This window comes from Panthera tigris, chromosome B2, assembly GCF_018350195.1.
Source record: "Panthera tigris isolate Pti1 chromosome B2, P.tigris_Pti1_mat1.1, whole genome shotgun sequence".
Classification (NCBI taxonomy): domain Eukaryota; kingdom Metazoa; phylum Chordata; class Mammalia; order Carnivora; family Felidae; genus Panthera; species Panthera tigris.
Genome location: NC_056664.1, coordinates 31,592,885 through 31,613,026, shown reverse-complemented (window position 1 = coordinate 31,613,026; position 20,142 = coordinate 31,592,885). Strand labels below are relative to the sequence as shown.

The following is a 20,142-nucleotide window of genomic DNA, read 5'->3' as shown; positions in this document are numbered from 1 at the left end:
TTACCCTCTCCCTGCATATCTGAGCCTTCTTCGCGGATGCCCGGTACCCTAAAGCCCCCAGGGTAGCCAGCAGGTCCTGGGTCCCTCGCTCACAGTCTTTGGCCGTGTCAGCAGCAATCAGGATGTCATCTACGTACTGTAGGAGGGTGAGGCCAGGGTGCTCCCTTCTGTACTCACCCAGGTCCTCGTGTAGTGCCTCGTCGAAGATGGTGGGTGAATTTTTGAATCCCTGAGGTAGCCGTGTCCAGGTGAGTTGCCCACTGTAGCCCTCCTCCGGATCATGCCACTCGAAGGCGAACAGGGGTTGGCTCTGGGGTGCCAGCGGCAGACTGAAGAAGGCGTCCTTTAAATCTAGTACAGTATACCAGACCCTGGAGGGCGCCAAGGAGCTCAAGAGAGTATATGGGTTGGGAACAGTTGGGTGTATGTCTGCGACCCTCTTATTTACTTCCCGGAGGTCTTGTACCGGTCGGTAGTCATTTGTGTGAGACTTTTTGACCGGCAGTAAGGGGGTGTTCCAGGCAGACTGGCAAGGAACTAGTACCCCTAGGCTTCGTAGTCTCCGGATGTGTGGCTGGATCCCCTTCCGGGCCTCCTGTGACATGGGGTATTGTTTGATCCTTACCGGACTCTCTCCTGGCTTGAGCTCTACCAGGACTGGGGTCCTATGAGCGGCTAGTCCCATCCCCCCCCCAGTCTCTGCCCAAACCGAGGGGAATTCTTGTAGCCATCTGTCTATATTATCCTCTCTCGGGAGCGCCTCCTGGTGGAGGAGGTATTCATCCTCCAGTTTCATGGTCAGGACCTGGATGGGGTGGCCCTTGCCATCGGTGACCTGAGGCCCCCCTTGTCTGAAAGTTATCTGAGCTCCAATCTTGGTCAGTAAGTCCCGTCCTAACAGCGGGTAGGGGCATTCTGGTATTACCATAAAGGAGTGGGATACCCGGCCCGTTCCCAAATCTACTGTTCTTCGGGTAGTCCATGAATACTGGCTCATACCAGTTGCCCCTTGTACCCAGGACTTCTTGCTGGCTAGTTTTCCTTGTGGGGTGCGGAGGACCGAATGTTGTGCTCCGGTGTCGACAAGGAAGTCAACAGGGGTCCCCTCCACTTTAAGAGTTACCCTGGGTTCGGGGAGAGGGTCCGAACCCCGACTCCCCTAATCACTTAGTTCATCTAGCTCTAGGATTTTACTCGATCAGTCTTGCTTCCTTTCCCGCCGGCCCTTTTCAGACAATCTCGGGCCCAATGCCCTATCTCCTTGCAGTATGCGCACTGATCCTTCTGCAGCCTCTGCTTCCCCCCCTTGGTGGTTCTTTTACCTTTTCTTGCATCGTCTGCCAGCTGCCAGAGACAGCGGTCTCGTTCCTCAGGGGAGTCAGCAGTGGTAGCTAGTAGTATTCTCGCCAGGTCTCGAGTCTGCTTACTGCTGGCAGCCGCCATGGCGCGAGCCTGCTTGTCCTCAGGAAGCTCCCGGTTATTATATACCTTTTCGGCTACCACCAGTAAGTCCTGCAGACTTTTTTCTCCTAGTCTATCTATTTTCTGTAATTTTCTCCTAATGTCTATGGCCGATTGGTTTACAAAGGCCATGATAACAGCTGCCTTGCTTTCCGGAGCCTCTGGATCCATGGGGGTATAGGTACGGAATGCCTCCATGATCCGTTCTAAAAAGGCAGCCGGAGATTCATCTTTTCCCTGTTGTACATTTCCTACCTTGGCCAAATTGGTTGGCTTTCTAGCAGCCATTCGGAGACCCCCCATTAGAGTCTGGCGGTAGACCTGGAGCCTCTCCTTACCTTCTGCCGTGTTGAAATCCCACTGGGGCCGAGTTAAGGGGAAGGAGGCATCTATCTGAGCCTGGTTGGTGGTGGGATTCCCGTCTGTGCCCGGAACTAGTTTTCGGGCCTCGTTGACGATTCTTTCTCTTTCTTCAGTCGTGAACAGGACCTGCAAAAGCTGCTGGCAATCGTCCCATGTGGGCTGATGGGTAAAAAGAACAGAGTCTAATAAATCAATAAGCCCTGCCGGTTTCTCGGAAAACTTAGGATTCTGAGCTTTCCAATTGTAGAGGTCACTAGTGGCGAAAGGCCAATAGTGATGGGGCTGGTTCCCCTCTGCGTCTGGGGGTCCGGTGGCTCGCAGGGGCAGAATAGTGGAGTCGGCGGCGGAGGCGGATTGCTCCCTCTGAGCCCTTTGTCTGGTGAAGGGCGGGCTTCCCACTGGAGCGTTTCCGCCTCCCGCTCTCGGAACAGCGTCTGCCTCCCCCGGAGGGGGAGGATGGTGTTCTTCCAGCATCCTAGAGGGGTTATACGAGGGAGGAAAAATTAATTCTTCTTCAGTACCCCCCTGTAAGACAGGGTAGAGGGGTGCTGAAGGCTGGATAAGACTTTTCTTCTTCTTTGTCCCCTGCAAAGCAAGAATGGGTTTTGGCTCCGGAGGGAGCGGGGCTAGGAAGGGTTTAAGCCAAGAGGGTGGGTCTTCCACAAGGTCCTGCCAAGTGATAATGTAAGGGAGCTGATCAAGATGGCCCGTCTTAGGCTGAGAGATGATACTCCTGACTCGGTGGATGGTAGGGAGGTCGAAGGTCCCCTCTGGTGGCCATCCGACATTGAAAGTTGGCCACTCGCTAGAACAAAAAAACTGCCACCGACCCTTTCGGACTTCCACACTGAGGTTGTTAGCTCTTCCCCTCACATCCTTAAAGTGATCAATCGTAATACTTAGAGGAGTAGTCTGAGTCTGTCCCATAACGTCCGTCCAGTAAGTCCACAGAACAAAACAGAGAAACACAAAAACAGACAAACAGAGGGCCCCTAGAAAATCTTCCAACTCCATGGAAGCAAAACTGAAAGCTAGCTTAGACATTTGAGGGGATTCCACGTCCCTCCAAAACCGATGAGGGGATTCCACGTCCCTCCAAAGACGACGGCCTCACGCCGACCAGCGGGAGCGACCCGCCTCGTCTCAGACCTTTGAGGGGATTCCACGTCCCTCCAGAAGGGAGAATCGGAACGTCTTCCGAAACTCCCGGCCCGTGGTCCTCCAGTGCGTCCACTTAGACCGCGTCGGGCACTACCAGAACTCCAGAAGTGAGCTCACACAGAAAAGACAGAACAAACAAACAGACACTAACCGTGGCCAGTCAGGCTCTCCGGGTCGGGGGTCCCTCAGGGGTCTTGGGGATCCCGGACGAGCCCCCAAATGTTATGCCCAGAATTCGTGATCCCCAAAGACCACTAGGGAGCCGAGTCCGATGCAAAAGCAAAAGAACCTTTATTCGAGCTAGCTCGAACTCAATCCCCTACCTGCACCGACGCAGCGGTGAGATACCAGGGAGAGAGCGCGAGTTTCAAAAGCACAAAGGTTTTATAGGGGTCTAGGGGCAGTTGGTGAGGTAATGGCTGTGGCCTCAGCCGATTGGCTGGGGAAGGGTCGTGGCCTCAGCCGATTGGTTGGGGAAGGGTCGGAGTCCTGTTACGCAGGTCGCTGGGCGTGTTTTGATCAGAAAGTTTGAACGGGTGAGCGGGAGGTTACTCAAGGGGAGGAGGCGCAGTCTGAGGTTTCTGTGAATTTCCCGGAAAAGGGGTCATGTCGGGGACATAGTCACTCAAGGTGGAGAACACAGAACAAGATGGAGTCGGCCGGCGTAGGCCCGCCCTTTCATCTAACAGGTATGAAAAGAAGCTCAATATCACTAATCATCAGTGAAATGCAAACCAAAACCACAGTGAGATATCACCTGATACCTGTTAGAATGGTTGTCATCAAGAACATAAGAGATAAATGTGGGCAAGAATGTGGAAAGAAGGGAACCGTTATACACTGTTGGTGGAAATGTAAATTGGTTTCCCCACTGTGAAAACAATATGGAGGTCCCTCAAAAAATTAAAACTAGAACTATCATAAGATACAGCAATTCCATTCTGAGTATATACCCAAAGGAAATTGAAACAGAATATCAAAGAGATATATGCATTCCCATATTTATTGCAGCATTATTCAAAATGGCCAAAATATGGAAACAACCTAAGTGTCCATCAATGGATAAATGGATAAAGAAGATGTATGTGTGTATCCATATACACACATACAATAGAATATTACAGCGATGAGAAAGAAAGATATCCTTCCATTTGCAAAAACATGGATGGACCTTGAGCATATTGAGATAAGTCAGAGAAAGTAAGTACTGTATGATATCACTTACATGTGGAATTTAAAAAAGTCAAACTCATAAAAACAGAGTAAAAGGGTGGTTACCAGGGGATAAGAGTGGGGGTGGTGGTATAGGACAGATATTGTTTGAGGGTACAAACTTGCAACAAGTAGTAAATAAGCCCTAAAGATCTAATGTATAGTGAATATAGACAACAACATTGTATTATAATCATCAAAAGTGTGAATATGAATAAGAAACCTCACTAGAGTGGAGTTGGGAGAACAGAAGGGGGAGTTCCAGGCTCTGAGCTGTCAGCACAGAGCACAATATGGGGCTTGAACTCACCAACCGTGAGATCATGACCTGAGCCAAAGTTGGATGCTCAACCGACTGAGCCACCAAGGCCCCCCAAAAGGAGAAATTCTTGGTCCTTCAGATAACTGAATACAAACTGTCATAAACCTGGAAGAGCTTCAGTCTCAAAAAGCAAACAAACGAACAAACAAAAAAACCCACAAAACCTTGGTAGTGGAGTTTAAGAGAATGACTAAACAAGTTTTCATAGATGAAAGCCTGAGCCTCTGGTATGGAGAGAGTAGATATGTTTGTCAGGGTCCCGTGTCTAGGTGACAAGTGTGCTGAAGTAATCATAGACCTTTGAGAAGGCTTTTACACAGCCTTGTATTCCTCAAATACCTTGGCATATTCCACTGACATTGCTAGCAGGCTGTGAGGTGATGAAGGAATTGTAAATTTACAATCAGAACTAAGGTGAAATTCACTACTCAAGTGTCCAGGTCATTTCGATGATAAATGCAGACATGAAAGCCCACCTGCCTTGTTGGGGATTAGCTTAGGAATCCCCCAAGCTTACACCAATGGGTTAACAAGGCATAAAGAAATATAAAGTCATAAAATTCTCACACCTGAGTTTGGGTAAAACAGATTGGCACTCCAAGAATAGGGGTGCAAAGACACCCTGAGAAAAGGGAGGTACAAAAGTGCCAGAAATAGGGAGGTGCAAAGGCACCCCAAAATAGGGAGGGGGTGCAGCGCCCCCCAAAATAGAGAGAGAGTGGCAAAGGCCTGAAATAGAAATGGCACAAAGGTGCCCAATACACAGGAATAACAAGATTAGATTATTCAGGGTGAAAGCACCCCAAATTTAGTACTATAGCAGAAAGCTGCTTTCATAGGAAAATAGGACCAGGTTAGGTAAATGGTGAATTGGACTATGGACCACTGCACTGCAGGCAAAGCAGCCCAGAGCAGAGATGGTTAACAAGAGAGAAGGTGCCTTGTTAACCCTGAGGTTATTCCCCCTATCTGTCTCATCCCCTAGGCTGGCAAAGATAAACAGGCATGGAGTCTCCTGTCTGCTGTTAACAACCATCTACCCATCTGCCCAGCGCCAGGATTTTGTTTTATATTGACCCAAAACCCAAACACTGTATATCTTCAAAACTCCCTTTCCCCCCTCACGTCCTCAAGTTAATGTTCACAGTTTCTTTGTCTCTTTGTACATGCCCATCATGTATGTAAGCCTTCTGATCTAGATAAATACGAGACCAGGACCCTAATTCGGGGCTCTTGTCTTTTTCTGAACATTAGCCATCTCTCTCGCTTCAATCCTGTGTCCGCTCTTTTGCTAGACAAGAGACAACTTGAAACTTAGAGTCTATGACACTGCCTTTGTTTTTATTGATAAGGAATGCTCATTCTTGCTGTGAGCTTCTTCGATCCACTGACTTCAGAAAATATCCCATTTTCCCACGCTACAGAAACACTACAGAAAGTACTATCTCCATAAGTAAAGGAAGTGCATGCTTAAAGAAGGAAGAAACATTTTTGAAAATTAAACAACGTGGTTGAGAAGAGAGTAATTATAAATCAAGTAGTAAATTCAGTAAAAGAAAGGTGTTCTTCTTGCCTATTCTTCATTCCTACTGAATTGTAGAGTCATGTCGTTAATTTTAGAATTTCATGTGAAATTTGATTTATATTTTATCTCTTTAGCTTTTCATGTTACATTAAATAAATTAGTAAAGTTGTCATTTTTTGTTTCATACCTTTTAGATTTTGTTGATATTGTGAAAAAGACTTTTCTATACACATTAGTTCTGTTCCTGTGAGTTCTCTTGACAGCTTTGCTTTCCAGAGACAAGTGATGTTGCACTACATCTGATCCTTATTGGCTGGAGAGAACATGTTCAATGTCAAATCGGTGTTCCACTTAAGCACAACTTCTGCAAATGCTCTGTCTGTAAGTTCTCCTTTAGCTTATGTTCTCTTTTTGGTCACGAGGCGGTGGCAGTGTGGGAGTTGAACAGAGCAAGGCAGGGCTGCAAAGCCACTCTGAATGTGTTTTTCCCTTCCCCTGGTATCCTAAATCTGTCTCCAGGATTTAGCCCTTTAGGCCAAATGGTACTTATTAATACTGTAGTCAGAGATGATGGAATAAATCATCTCCATATAAGAAGAACTAAATATTACTAGAAAGAAAAAGCACTTCTGTAAGTGAAGCAATACAGTGGAGACAAAAGCTTATTATTTTTAGAAATCAATAATATAGTGTCAGATATACATACATACACACATTTATTTATTTATTCATTTATTTATTTATGAGTACTTTGCATACTGACTTTTGAAAATACATTACTAATTTTTAGTATGTCATGTAGATCTTGATCGAAACTGAATTAAATCCATATTATATTCCTCTCTGGGAACATAGTATTCTGCTCTGCTTTTTCATCTTTGGTGGTATCAGAAAAATTTTATAATGTTTTCTCTGATGATTCTTTATATCCCTTGTTAAATATATGACTTAGTATTTTGGGTTTTTTTGGTTGTTGTTTTTGTTCTTGTTAATGGGTATTTTTTTCTTCTCCTCTACCTAAATATTTTTATCTTGTACTTCTTTGTGGCTTAGTCTGCCAGAGACCAATGATGCTGCCTCCCGCATGGTTTTAATTTGCCTGAGAGGAACATACCCAATGTCTTATTTTGGTTTCACTTAAACCCAACTTCTGCAAAGGTTGTCGCTACAGCCTGGCTAGAGAGAACTGGGTTGTGGGGTTGCAGATTTGGGTGAAGAAATGTGATAGCATGTAGACTATGGGTGTGCCTTCCAGAGTGCTCTGCTTCTCTATTGAGAAAAAGATTCCATATGCAAAGAGAAGTGAAGGGCCGAACAGTCATACGAAGGAATATGTATCACCCCTCTGATCTAGGTCACAACTAAGTGCTACACTTAATCCAAGGATGGGCTTGCGATCATAGGTCTGTAGGGAAATGACAACTATAAATATCAACATCATAAAGTGTTTACACTTCTAGAAATGCAGAGGATACTTCATTTATTTATATCTACTCAGTCCCAAGTGAGTTTCAGAATATGCTCTGCTCACTAAATTGCCAATGAATCCCAAATCAACTATTGGTTTGACCTGCATCAAGCAGGTGTGAACGTGATTTTTGCAGTTTCAGAGTCAACCAACACATTCTGCGATATGTAAATGATGGAAAGGAAGTCAGGAAGGGAGGGAGGGGATAGATCCAGCTATTTGCTTGGCTGTCTTATTGCTGGTTAGTTTCCTGCGATGGCAGAACCTAAAGTATGAGTGGCTATTCCCTCCTATTCCTTCCCTCCTCCCCTTTCCCACCTAATATAAAGAAAGGCAGGCTTCTTTTGGCTTTTGACACTAAGACTTCTCCCCCAGATGTATTGGATCCTGATCAACAAGGCTAGTGAGAAAATAAAGACAGATTGCCAGGTTACCCTTCAGACATGATGATAATGATAATTAATAAAAATTATAATAATAATAATGCCTAATAATTACTGAGTGATTTCTATATGGCAGACACTCTTCTGCTAAGTGCTTTTACTATATTAACTGGCTTCATCTTCATGATACCATGAGGTAGGTATACTTTACCAGCTAGGAAATTGTCGCATGGAGGAGGTGGACGCCTGCCTAAGGTTGCACCATTAGTAAGGGGTGGAGCCAGAATTCAAACTCAGGCCGTCCAACCAGAGAGGGGTGACTGTGCTACACTGTGGCCCGGAAGGGCATTTACATACACTTCCCCTCACGGGCACTAGACCACATAATTCTTCTTCTTCTTTTTTTTAATGTTTATTATTGAGAGACAGACACAGAGTGTGAGCAGGGGAGGGGTAGAGAAAGGGGGGGGGGTGACACAGAATCTGAAGTAGGCTCCAGGTTCTGAGCTGTCAGCACAGAGCCTGACGTGGGGCTCGAACTCACAAATTGTGAGATCATGACCTGCGCTGAAGTCGGTCGCCCAACCAACCGAGCCACCCAGGCGCCCAACCACATAATTCTTCTAAAGAAGGAATTAGGCACCTGGCCACATACACCTTCAATGGCCTCCTCCTGGCAGTGTTTCACCAGTATGAGCCTTTGGTGGAGAGTTACATTTTTGTAGCTCTTCTCTGTGGGCACCTTATGGGTAGAAAAGAGCTGTTCCCCATCTCTCTGTTTTTCATATCTGTCGCAGTATTTTGTTCCTGCATGCATGCCTGCAGGGATGAACACTCCTGGTCAGTTCTAGTGTCATTTATCTAAGGGTTATTTAAAAAGGTGACACATCTTAGAGATTTCATGCTCAGCTGAAGATTCTGAAATTTTGTTCAGTTATACTAGAAATATTACAGGTAAAACACTTTGAGTCTAAAAAGTGTTCAGCTTCATCAAAAACCAAAGCAGTTCCTGTGCTGAGACCATTGCTAAATGCAGTCAAAGGGTCAAGGCTTGCACCCAGTCCCAGAAGTTCTAACACAAAAGCTGCTGTACTTTAACTACAGACTGGACATTTATTCTGAAAGTTTCCTTTTGCAGGAAAAACAGTGTGAACTTCAATAGGGCTCTCCTGTCTCTGCTTGCTTGAGTGGCACAGTTCCTGGGTTTTGCATTTAAGGCTTGCTGGATTTGGGAAGTGTTTGTGTTTTTCCTCTTTATCTGTGAGGTACAAAGTGGTAACTATTTTAGTTACGTGAAATGAGTGGGTAAAAAAGAAAAAATTGGAGGGAAATGAGAAATAGAAATGACTAAGATATATAAAAGGACTGAGGGGCACCTGGGTGACTCAGGTGGTTGAGCATCTAACTCTCAATTTTGGCTCAGGTCACGATCCCAGAGTTGTGGAATGGAGCCCTGCAATGGAACCTGCTTAAGATTCTCATTCTCTCTTTCTCTCTCCCTCTACTTCTCATCCCTGCTCACATGCTCTCTAAATAAATAACTAACTAAATAAAAGGATTGAAAAGTGGGCTTGGGAGGATAACTAAGATTGGAAAGTTTGTGGTCATGATCCCAGAGGGACTGTGAAGTCATATGGGAGGAGAAGAAAGGCAGAGAAGAGACCCAGTGGGGACAGGGTGGGCAGGTAACTTCAGAAATTCTACACAATGTTCCATATGTAAGTGTTTCATATACCAATTTCACTGAACTGAGATGTTAATGGAGTTTCCATGCCCCCTTCCCTGCCTGCCACCACACGTTTGGGTATGCCTTCTTTGTGGTTTAGTCTGCCAGATACAAATGATGCTGCCTTCCTTTTTTTGCTTTGTTAGCTGTAAAGACAAGTATTTAACAATTTATCACGGTTTCTCTTAAGTGTGGTTTATGCAAAGATTTATGTTCCATCATTCTTCCTCTTCAACCACAACATGGTCTAATAACTACTTCCTATGCCCAGGCAGCTTCTCCCTTCCTACAACCATCAAATGTGTTAGTTTCTCTGAGGTTTCAATGCACATTTTAGATAGTAACAGAGTCTTTGGTCAGTCCATCAAAAAGCTTCACACAAGATGTGAAGCACATCAGAACAAACTGTAAGTAAAGACATCAAAAGAGTGTAGATTAATACTCCCAACTGTGAAGGCAATTTTCAGTTAGTCACTATATTTTACAGGGTACCTTCTAGGCATATGAAGCCAGCATAGTAGTAACTACACTGCAAAACTTTCCAAATGCAGTTGGGAAACCCATTTCAATACGCTGAATCTGAAATTGTTTGGCATGATAGTGAGAGTGCCTAGTTATGGACCAGACAGACATAGGGCCACTGTCTCAACAGTGGCCTCAACTCTCTCTCTCAACAAAGAGACAGGTTTGAAGGGAGAGGGCTGCAGTAACCAGGGGGCTGGACCTACAGAGCTCACACTTAAACAGAGATAGGAGCCATGCTGCCTGCCAGCTCAGGGTGTAGGCAATAAAAGGTCCCCTGCTGGAGGCCAGCATATCAGTATATGCTGGCATATGCTGGCCATCAGTACGAACATTAGTATATTTTCCAAACAGTGAGTCCTTCAGGGCCTGGGCTAAATTAACCAGCACTCTCCCAATGGTAAGTCTGATAAATCAGCCTTAATTTGCTTTGTATTTTAGAATTTTCTAAATGCAATAGCTGATAATTTGAGCCACATTGGTTTACACTGCTACTGACTCAAGAGCCATGTTGTAACTCAAGTATAAGAATAGGATTTTGCATTGCTATGCAAATTTATCAGTGACAGTTACTGTGTCTCACTACCCATTCACATACCTGTTCTTTTCTGGTACTGAATAAAAATATATGACATTAAGACGTTTGTAACAAGATTGATACCATGAAAGGCTCACTTTTAGCTCTCTAGAAGTCTGTCTCTTAGAGTTTGTTGTATCTTTCTTACTCTTGCTGAGGCATCATCCAGTAAGCTTGCAAATTCTGTAATCTCTTTCTTCCAATAGATTTACTACATCTAAACTTAAATATAAGTCTAGGAATCCTTTCTGACACTAGGACACTGAAAAGAAGCATCCTTCTATTCCCTTATTTACTCAAAAGATCTTTTGATCAACTGGAGAGTCTGGGCTACCCTAGCAAAGGATAAATTTCTCTCCTAATTATCTCAGTTACTGGGGCTCCTTAATATGGGAGTTTTTACTGTATCACATGGGGAAAATGAAGGATATGACTGACTTCGTGGGGTTGGTTTGGGGAGATCAGCTGCACTGTGTCAAGTAATTCAGTGAAAGGCACTGTCGTTTCCTACTCTGAACATTTTGATCTGAACATTTCCTTCACATCAGAGCTCCACGCACCTCTGATAAATGGTGAAGAGATTCTGAGAATGTTTCTGAAAACCTTTAGCATGACAGAATTTGGTCACTTCATATTGCTATTTCTTCTTGATTTGGTTTTGGAAGTTGGTGACTTTCTTTTTTTAATGTTTATTTATTTTTGAGAGAGAGAGAAAGACAGAGTGTGAGTGGGGGAGGGGTAGAGAGAGGGGGAGATACAGAATCCAAAGCAGGCTCCATGCTCTAGGCTGTCAGCACAGAGCCCAACACAGGGCTTTAATTCACAAACCGTGAGATCATGACCTGAGCCAAAGTTGGACACTTAACTGACTGAGCCACCCAGGTAGGTACCCCAAGTAGTTTGTGACTTTCTAGGAATTAGTCCAATTTATCTAAGTTATCTGATTTATTTGTATATATTTGTCCATACTATTGCCTTTAAAAAATTGATGTATAATTGACATATAACATTATCTTAGTTTCAGGTGAACAGCATAATGATTCAATATCTGTATATATTGCAAAAATGATAACCATAGTAAGTCTAGTAACATCTGTCAACATAGATAATTACAAACATTTTTTTTCTTGTGATGAAAACTTTAAAATTTGGGGGCACCTGGGTGGCTCCATTGGTTAAGCATCTGACTCTTGATTTTGGCTCAGGTCATGATCTCACAGTTGGTAAGATGGAGCCCTGTGTTGGGCTCTGTGTTGAGCATGGAGCCTGCTTGGGATTCTCTCTCTCCTTCTCTCTGCCAGTCCCCTGCTCATGTGAGCGCTCTCTCTCAAAATAAATAAACATTTAAAAAAACTTTAAAATTTCTACTTCCTTCACTTTCAAATATGCAATACTGTATTATGAACTATAGCCAACACGCCATACATTACAACCTTGTTATTTATTTATTGTTTTATAACTTTTGACCTCCCCATAACCAATTTCACCCACCTTCTCTGGCAGTCACCAATGTTTTCTCTATAATATGAGCTTGGATGTTTTGTCTGTTTGTTTGTTTTGTTCTTAGATCCCACATGTAAGTGAGATCATATGGTATTTGTCTTTCCCTGTCTGACAAATTTCAATTAGCATAATACCTTGAAAGTACATCCATGTTTGTCATAAATGGCAAGATATCATTTTTTATGGCTGAATAATATTCCATTGAATATATACCATGTTTTCTTCATTCATTCATCAATGAGCACTTAGGTTGCTTCTATATCTTAGCTATTGTGAATAATTATGCAACAAACATAAGAGTGCAAATATGTCTTCGAAACCCTGTTTTCATTTCCCCTAGGTATATACCCAGAGTGGAATTGCTGAATTGTATGGTAGATCTACTTTTAATTTTTAGATTCTTTTTCTTTTTTGCTGATCTGATTTGGCTAATTGTGCTGCCATGTCTTTGAATTCGGTGATCCTTTCTTCTGTTTCATCTACTGGTGAACCCCAATAGTGTATTTTTTTTAGTTCAGTTAATTTATTCTTCAGCTTTGTGAATTTTATTTGTATTTTCTTTTCCTTTGTTGAAATTCTCCCTGTGTTCATCCATTTTTCTCCTGAGTTTGGTGAGCACCTATAAAGAACCACTGCTTTGAGCTCTTTATCTGGTAAATTTCTTCTGTCCTTTCCATTAAGGACTTTTTTTCTGAGGTTTTATTTCGTTCTTTTGTCTGGAACAGATTCCTCTGTTTCTTCATTTTGCTTGACTCTGTGTTGATTTCCATGCCTTAGATAAAATAGCCACCTCTCCTAGTTTTGAAGGAATGGCCTTGTGTAGGAGATGCACTTTATTTTTCAACCCTGCTTTAGCTTTTGGTTGACTCTCAGACTTTCGTGATTATCTAAGCAACTATTTTATTTTCATCCTTGTTCAAAGTCCATGCTAATCTTCGCTGTATTGTTCCAATTTTAGTATATGTGCTGCCAAAGAAAACACAACTTGTTTTATTTTCAGGGCTTCTAGTAGCTTAGGGTATGCCAAAACCTGTCAGTGTCCTAAATGGGAGGATCTCAGTTAACACCAAGATTCAATCTGTTTGGAAGCCAGACCCTCAAGCAGCAGCTTTTAAGGAGGCAAACATATGCAGTGTTGTGGGACTGCAAACATAAGCCCTTCTGGCCACCAGAGCCTGACAATCTGGTGGTGTCCTTTGGGTGGCAGTTGCAAAAATTGTCATGCTAGTGTAGAAGCTCCTTTCTAGGAGATACTGGCTAGTTAGAGCTAGGCAGTGGGGGAGCCCAGTGATGGTGTCCACCAGCCTATGTTCCTTGAAAACATCTCTATAGCATCCTAGATATGCCCCTCAGGCTGATGCTCCAGGACAAACAAATAGGCTTCTTTCACAGACAGACTCAGTGTATGTTTCAGTCTGCTGTCTGGGCAGTGCCCTTGAGGCAGTAACCTTCCAAGAATTTTCTTCCTAATTGTTATAGTCTTGTGGGATCAATTAATGCAGCCCCCCCCCCCCCCAACTTGGCCACCAGAGCCAGATAACCAAGGAATGCCCTGAGGTCAGTGGTCTTAAAAACTGAGGCAACAGACACATGTAAAATCTCCCCTCTAGGAGATACTGGAACTTTGGAGCATGGTAGAGGGAGAACATAAAAGTGTCAACCACCAGCTGGAGCAAGGCAGAAGGAAAGTGTAGCAATGTCTCCTACCAGCCTCTGTCCCTGAAGAATACATCAGCAGGCTCCTAGATATATGTTAAATTAGATGCCTGCCCCTTAGGCTGATGCTTTAAGAATAAGCAAATGAGCCTCCTTCATATAAAGTCTGGGTGCCTCGCAATTGGCTAGTTCTGTGCTGGGCTCCGGGATGAATGAGTCCAAGTGTACAAACCTTTAAAGAGGCATTTTTCAGTTGAGCATATCTTTTTTTGGAGGCAGGGTATGGTGTATTTTATTGGTGGTACATAACAAAGGAGGGCTCCCTAAGGCCTTCCCCTTCTTCAAGGGGTCTGGGATGGAAACTGTTTCAAGGTTTGGAGATTCTCAGTGTGCTGGGGGATGAGTTGGGGCAAGCAGCTAAGGACCTCTCTCTTCTTTTTTTGCTTCACTGGGGCTGGATGTTCAGGGGTCTCTTGCTCCTTGGAAGCCATGTGGACAATAAGGTTCACCACCCAGTGGCTGTAGCCAAATTTATTGTTGTACCGGGAAATGAGCTTGACAAAGTGGTCATTAAAGGCAATGCCAGCCCCAGCATCAAAGATGGAAGAATGGGTGTCACTGGTAAAGTTGCAAGAAACAACCTGGTCCTCAGTGTAGCCCAGGATTCCCTTGGCCCAACATCAAAGGTGGAAGAATTCACGTCACTGTTAAAGTTGCAGGAAGCAACCTTATCCTCAGTGTAGCCCAGGATACCCTTGAAGGGGCCCTCTGATGCCTGCTTCACCACCTTCTTGATGTCATCATATTTGGCAGCTTTTTCCAGGTGCAGGTCAGATCCACAACTGATGTGTTGTGGGTAGGGACATGGAAGGCCATCCCAGTGAGCTTCCCATTCAGCACAGGGATAACCTTGCCTTCAGCCTTGGTGACACTGATGTTCTGGGCAGTCCCTCAGCTATCACACCACAGCTTCCCAAGGGGCCATCCACACTCTTCTGGGTGGCAGTGATGGCAAAGACTGTGGTTATGAGTCCCTCCATGATGCCAATGTTGTCATGGATGATGTTGGCCAGAGGGACCAAGCAGTTGGTCATTCAGGAGGCATTGCTGACGGTCTTAAGGGAGTTGTCTCATGGTTAATGCTCATCACAAACATGGGGCCATCAGCAGAAAAAGGGCAGAGATGATGACCCTCTTGGATCCACTCTTCAAGTGAGCCCCAGCCTTGCCAATAGTAGTAAAGACACCAGTGGACTTCACAACATATTGAGCACCAGTATCACTCCATTTGATGTTGTTGGGATCTTGCTCCTGGAAGGTGGAAATGGGCTTTCTATTAATGACAAGTTTTCTGTTCTCAGCCTTGACTGTACCATTAAATTTGCCATGGGTGATTTCATACTAGAACATGTAGTCCATGTAGCTGAGGTCAGTGAAGGGGTCACTGATGGTGAAAATATCCACTTTGCTAAAGTGAAGGCAGCCCTGGTGACCAGGTGCCAAATATGGCCAAATTCATTTTACTCCAACCTTCACCATCATATCTCTTGAAATCAGGAAATATGATGCCTTCGGCTTTTTTCTTTCTCAGAATTGCCTTGGCTGTTTGGAGTGTTTTGTGTTTCCACACATATTTTAGGATTATTTTTTCTATTTTTGTGAAAAATGCCATTGGAATTTTGATTGAGACTACACTGAATTGGTAAATCACTTGGGGTAGTATGGATATTTTAATAATATTAATTCTTCCCATCCAAGAAGATAGGATATCTTTCTATGTATCTGTGTCTTCTTCAATCTCTTTCATCAGTGTCTTATAGTTTTTAGAGTACAGTTCTTTAAATTCCTTTCAAAGAACTGGTTAAACTTATTCCTATGTATTTTATTGTTTTTGATGTTTTGTAAATGGTATTATTTTTTATTTCTATTTCAAACAATTCCTTATTAGTGTATAGAAATTGCTGCTGATTGCTGATTTTGTATCCTGCAAATTTACTGGATTCATTTATTAGTTCTAACAATTTTTGGTGGGGTCTTTAAGATTTTCTATATAAAAGATTGTTATTTATAAATAGCAACAGTTTTACTTCTTCTGTCTGTTTTGGATGATTTTTATTTCTTTTCCTTGACTGATTGCTCTGGTTGGGACTTCCAGTATTAGTTTAAATGAAACAGAAAGAATGGGCATTCTTGTCTTTTTCTTGATCTTTGAGGAGAGTCTTTTAACTTTTCACCATTGAGTGTGATGTTAGCTGTGGGCTTGTCATATAAGGCCTTTGTTATGTTGAGGAACATTCCTTCTATACCCAACCTTTTGAGAGTTTTTATCATGAAATAATGTTGAATTTTGTCAAATGCCTTTTCTACATCTACTGAAACAATAATATGATTTATATTCTTCATTCTGTTAGTGTGGTGTATCACATTTATGTATTTGCATATATTGAACCATCTTTGCATTCCAGGGATGAATCCCACTTGATCATTGTGTATGATTCTTTTAATGTGTTCTTGACTTCACTTTGCTAGTATTTTGTTTAGGATATACACATCTATGTTTTTCAGGGATGTTGGACTGTAATTTTTTTTTTTCTTGTGTCATTGTCTGACTTCAGTATTAGGGTAATGTTGGCTTTGTAAAATGAGTTTGAAAGTGTCCCTTCCTCTTCAATATTTTGGAAGAATTTGAGAATGATTGTTATTAATTCTTATTTAAGTGCTTGGTAGGATTTACCTGTAAAGTCATCTAGTTTTTTTGTTGGGAGATTTTTGAGTACCGATTCAATCTCCTTCCTTCCTATTGCTCTACTCAGATTTTTTATTGCTTCATGATTTAGTCTTGGTATGTTATGTGTTTTTAGGAATTTATCCATTTCTTCTAAGTTATCTAATTTGTTGGCATATAATTGTTCACAGTAGTCTTTAATGATACTTTTTATTTCTGTGGTATCAGTTGTAATTTCTCCTATTTCATTTATAATTGTATTAGTTTGAGTCATCTTCTTTTTTATTAGTCTAGCTAAAGGTTTGTCAATTTAATTTGTTTCCAAAAAACCAACTTTTAGTTTCATTGATTTTTTTCCTACACTTATGATTACAGTTTTATTATAAAGGATGAAAATCAGGATTAAACTCAGAGTGATGTTTGGGAGTTTCCCAAATGTGATATGATACTTTTGTGCATTCAGGATGCATTACCTCCTGACACTTTAATGTGTATGACCAAACATTGATCTTTTTTTAATTGTCTTTATGGTCTCTACTTCACTTATATCTGTTTTAATCTTTATTATTTCATTCTTTCTGCTAACTTTGGGCTTAGTTTATTCTTTTTTTTTCTAGTTCCTTGAGGCCTAATATTAGGTTATTTCTTTTAGGTTTTTCTTTTTTACATAGGCTTTTATTGATATAAACCTCCCTTTTAATTTTTTTTAGTGTTTATTTATTTTTGAGAGAGAGAGAGAGAAAGAGACAGAGAGAGACAGAGAGACAGAGAGCAAGCAGGGGAGGAGCAGAGAGAGAGGGAGACACAGAATCTGAAGCAGGGTCCAGGCTCTGAGCTGTCAGCACAGAACCTGACATGGGGCTCGAACTCATGTACCGCGAGATCATGACTGGAGCTGAAGTCAGACACTTAACCGACTGAGCCACCCAGGGGCCTCTAAACTTCCTCTTAGAACTGCTTTTGTTTCATCCTATAGGTTTTGATATGCTGTGTTTCCATTTTTGTTTGTTTCAAGGTACATTTTGGTTTCCATTTTGATTTCTTGCTTGATCCACTAGTTGTTGGAAAGTGTGTTGTTTAATTTCTACATATTTGTGAAATTTTCAGCTTTTCCTCTTGTTATTGATTTTTAGTTTCATACTATTGTGGTCAGAGAAGGTGCTTGATATGACTTCAACCTTCTATTTATTAAGAGTTATTTTGTGACCTGACATATGATTTATTCTGGAGAATATTCCTTGTGCACTTGGAAAGATATATATTCTGCTACTTTTGAATGGAATGTTCTGTGTATGTCTGTGAGGTACATTTGGTCTAAAGTGTCATTCACTTCCCTTTTTTTTTTTTTCTGTTCGTTTTCTGTCTGGATGATCTATCCATTACTGAAAGCGAGATATTGAAGTCCCCTACTATTATTGCATCGCTGTCTATTTTTCCCTCCAGATTTGTTAATAATTGTTTAATATATTTAGGTACTCTGCTATTGGGTGCATATATGTTTAAAATTGTTATATTCTCCTAATGAGTGGACAGTTTGATCACTATATAATGACCTTCTCTGTCTCTTGTCACTGTTTTTGACTTAACGTCTATTTTGTCAGATGTAAGTATAGCAACTCTTTCTCTGTTTTCATTTCCATTTGCCTGGAATCTTTTTTTCCACCCATTCTTTTTTAGCTTATGACTGTCCTGAAAGCTCAAATGGGTCTCTTGTAGACAGCATTTCATTTTGTTTTTTTTTTTAATATTCAGTTACTTTCTGTCTTTGAATTCTAGAATTTGAACCATTTATTTTTAGAGTAATTAGTGACAGGTAAGGATTTGCTATCCCCATTTTGTTAATTGCTTTTTGTTTCTTTTGTAGTTCCTTTGTTCTTTTCTTCCTCTCTGTACTTCTTCATGAATTGATTATTTTTTTGTAGTGATATGCTTTGATTCTTTTCTCTGTATTATTTGTGAATTCATTATAGGTGTTTTGCTTTGTTGTTATCATGAGGCCTTCATAATACATCTTATGGCTGTAAATATCTATTTCAAGTTGATAGCAACTTAAGTTCAATTGCATAAAAATATTCTAACCATTTACTTTCCCTCTCCATTTTTCCTTGTCCCAATTTAAATCTTTTGTATTGTGTATACATTAAAAATATTGTAGCTACAGTTATTTTAACACTTTTGTCACTTAACCTCTATGTTAGAATTCAAACTGGTTTACCCACTACCATGCAATATTAAAATATGTTTTTTTGAGAGAGAGAGACAGAGAGAGAGAGAGAGAGAGAGAGAAAGAGAACATGTGGGGGAGGAGACAAGAGAGAGGGAAAGAATCTCAAGCAGGCTCCATGTTCAGCATGGAGCCTAATGTGGGGCTTGATCTCGGGCTTGATCTCATGACCCTGAGATTATGACCTGAGCTGATACCAAAAGTCAGATGCTTAACCTACTGTACCACACAGATGCCCCAATGTTAAAGTGTTTTTGACTATACATTTCCTTTTTTAGTGAATTTTATATTTTTATATATGTTTTCATGTTCCTCATTAGCATCCTTTCATTTCAGCTTGAAGAACTCCCTTAAGTATTTCTTACAAGCAGGTCTAGTGGTGATAAATTCCCTCAGCTTTAGTTTGTATAGGAAAGTTTGTATCTCTCATTCACTTTGGAAGGACAATTTTGCCGGATAAAGTATTTTTAGTTCAAATATTTTTCTTTGAGCACTTAAAATTTTTTTAAATGTTTTTTTTATTTTTGAGAGAGATATAGAGACAGAGCACGAGTGGGGGAGGGGCAGAGAGAGAGGGAAACAGAATCTGAAGCAAGCTCCAGGCTCTGAGCTATTGGCACAGAGCCTGATGTGGGGCTTGAATTCATGGACTGTGAGATCATGACCTGAGCTGAAGTGAGTTGCTTAACCAACTGAACAACCCAGGTGCCCCTTTCTTTGAGAACTTTTAATATATCATCCCACTTGCGCCTGGCTTACAAGGTTACTTCTGAGGTATTTTCATAGCCCTATTGGGATTTCCTGGTTTGTGATGAGTCTTTTTTCCCTTGCTGCTTTCAAAGTTTTTTGCCTTTGCTTTTTGAAATCTTTATTTTAATGTGTCCAGTGAAGAACTTTTTGGGTTGAATATGTTTGGGGATATTTGAGCTTCACATATCTAGATGGCTATATCTCTCTCCAGGTTATAGAAGTTTTTAGCCATTTTTCTTCAAATAAGTTTTCTGTCCCTTTCTCTCTCTTTGTCTTTTGGGATTACCAAAATTGCAAATATTATTCTCCTGATTATACATCATAATTCATGTAGGGTTTCTTCATTTTCTTTCATTCTAATTTCTTTATTTTCCCCTGACTGTATAATATCAGGAAATCTGTCTTCATGTTCACAAATTTTTTTCTTCTGACTGACTGATTCTGTTGTTGAAGATCTCTATTGCATGTTCATTTCATTCATTGTATTCTTTAGCTTTAGAATTTCTGTTTGATTCTGTTTTGTGAATTCTTTGCTGAACTTATTTTTTTCATGTATTCTTTACC

General features: G+C 41.6%; 1 non-coding gene and 1 pseudogene across 1 annotated transcript; both read right to left on the bottom strand.

Moving 5' to 3' along the window:
- Positions 1-13,093: 13,093 nt before the first annotated feature.
- On the bottom strand, positions 13,094-13,205 carry LOC122238921. The gene has a single exon (XR_006218067.1). It is a non-coding gene; the product is annotated as a U6 spliceosomal RNA (small nuclear RNA).
- Positions 13,206-14,220: 1,015 nt separating this feature from the next.
- LOC107180635 lies at positions 14,221-15,418 on the bottom strand (annotated as a pseudogene).
- Positions 15,419-20,142: the final 4,724 nt, after the last annotated feature.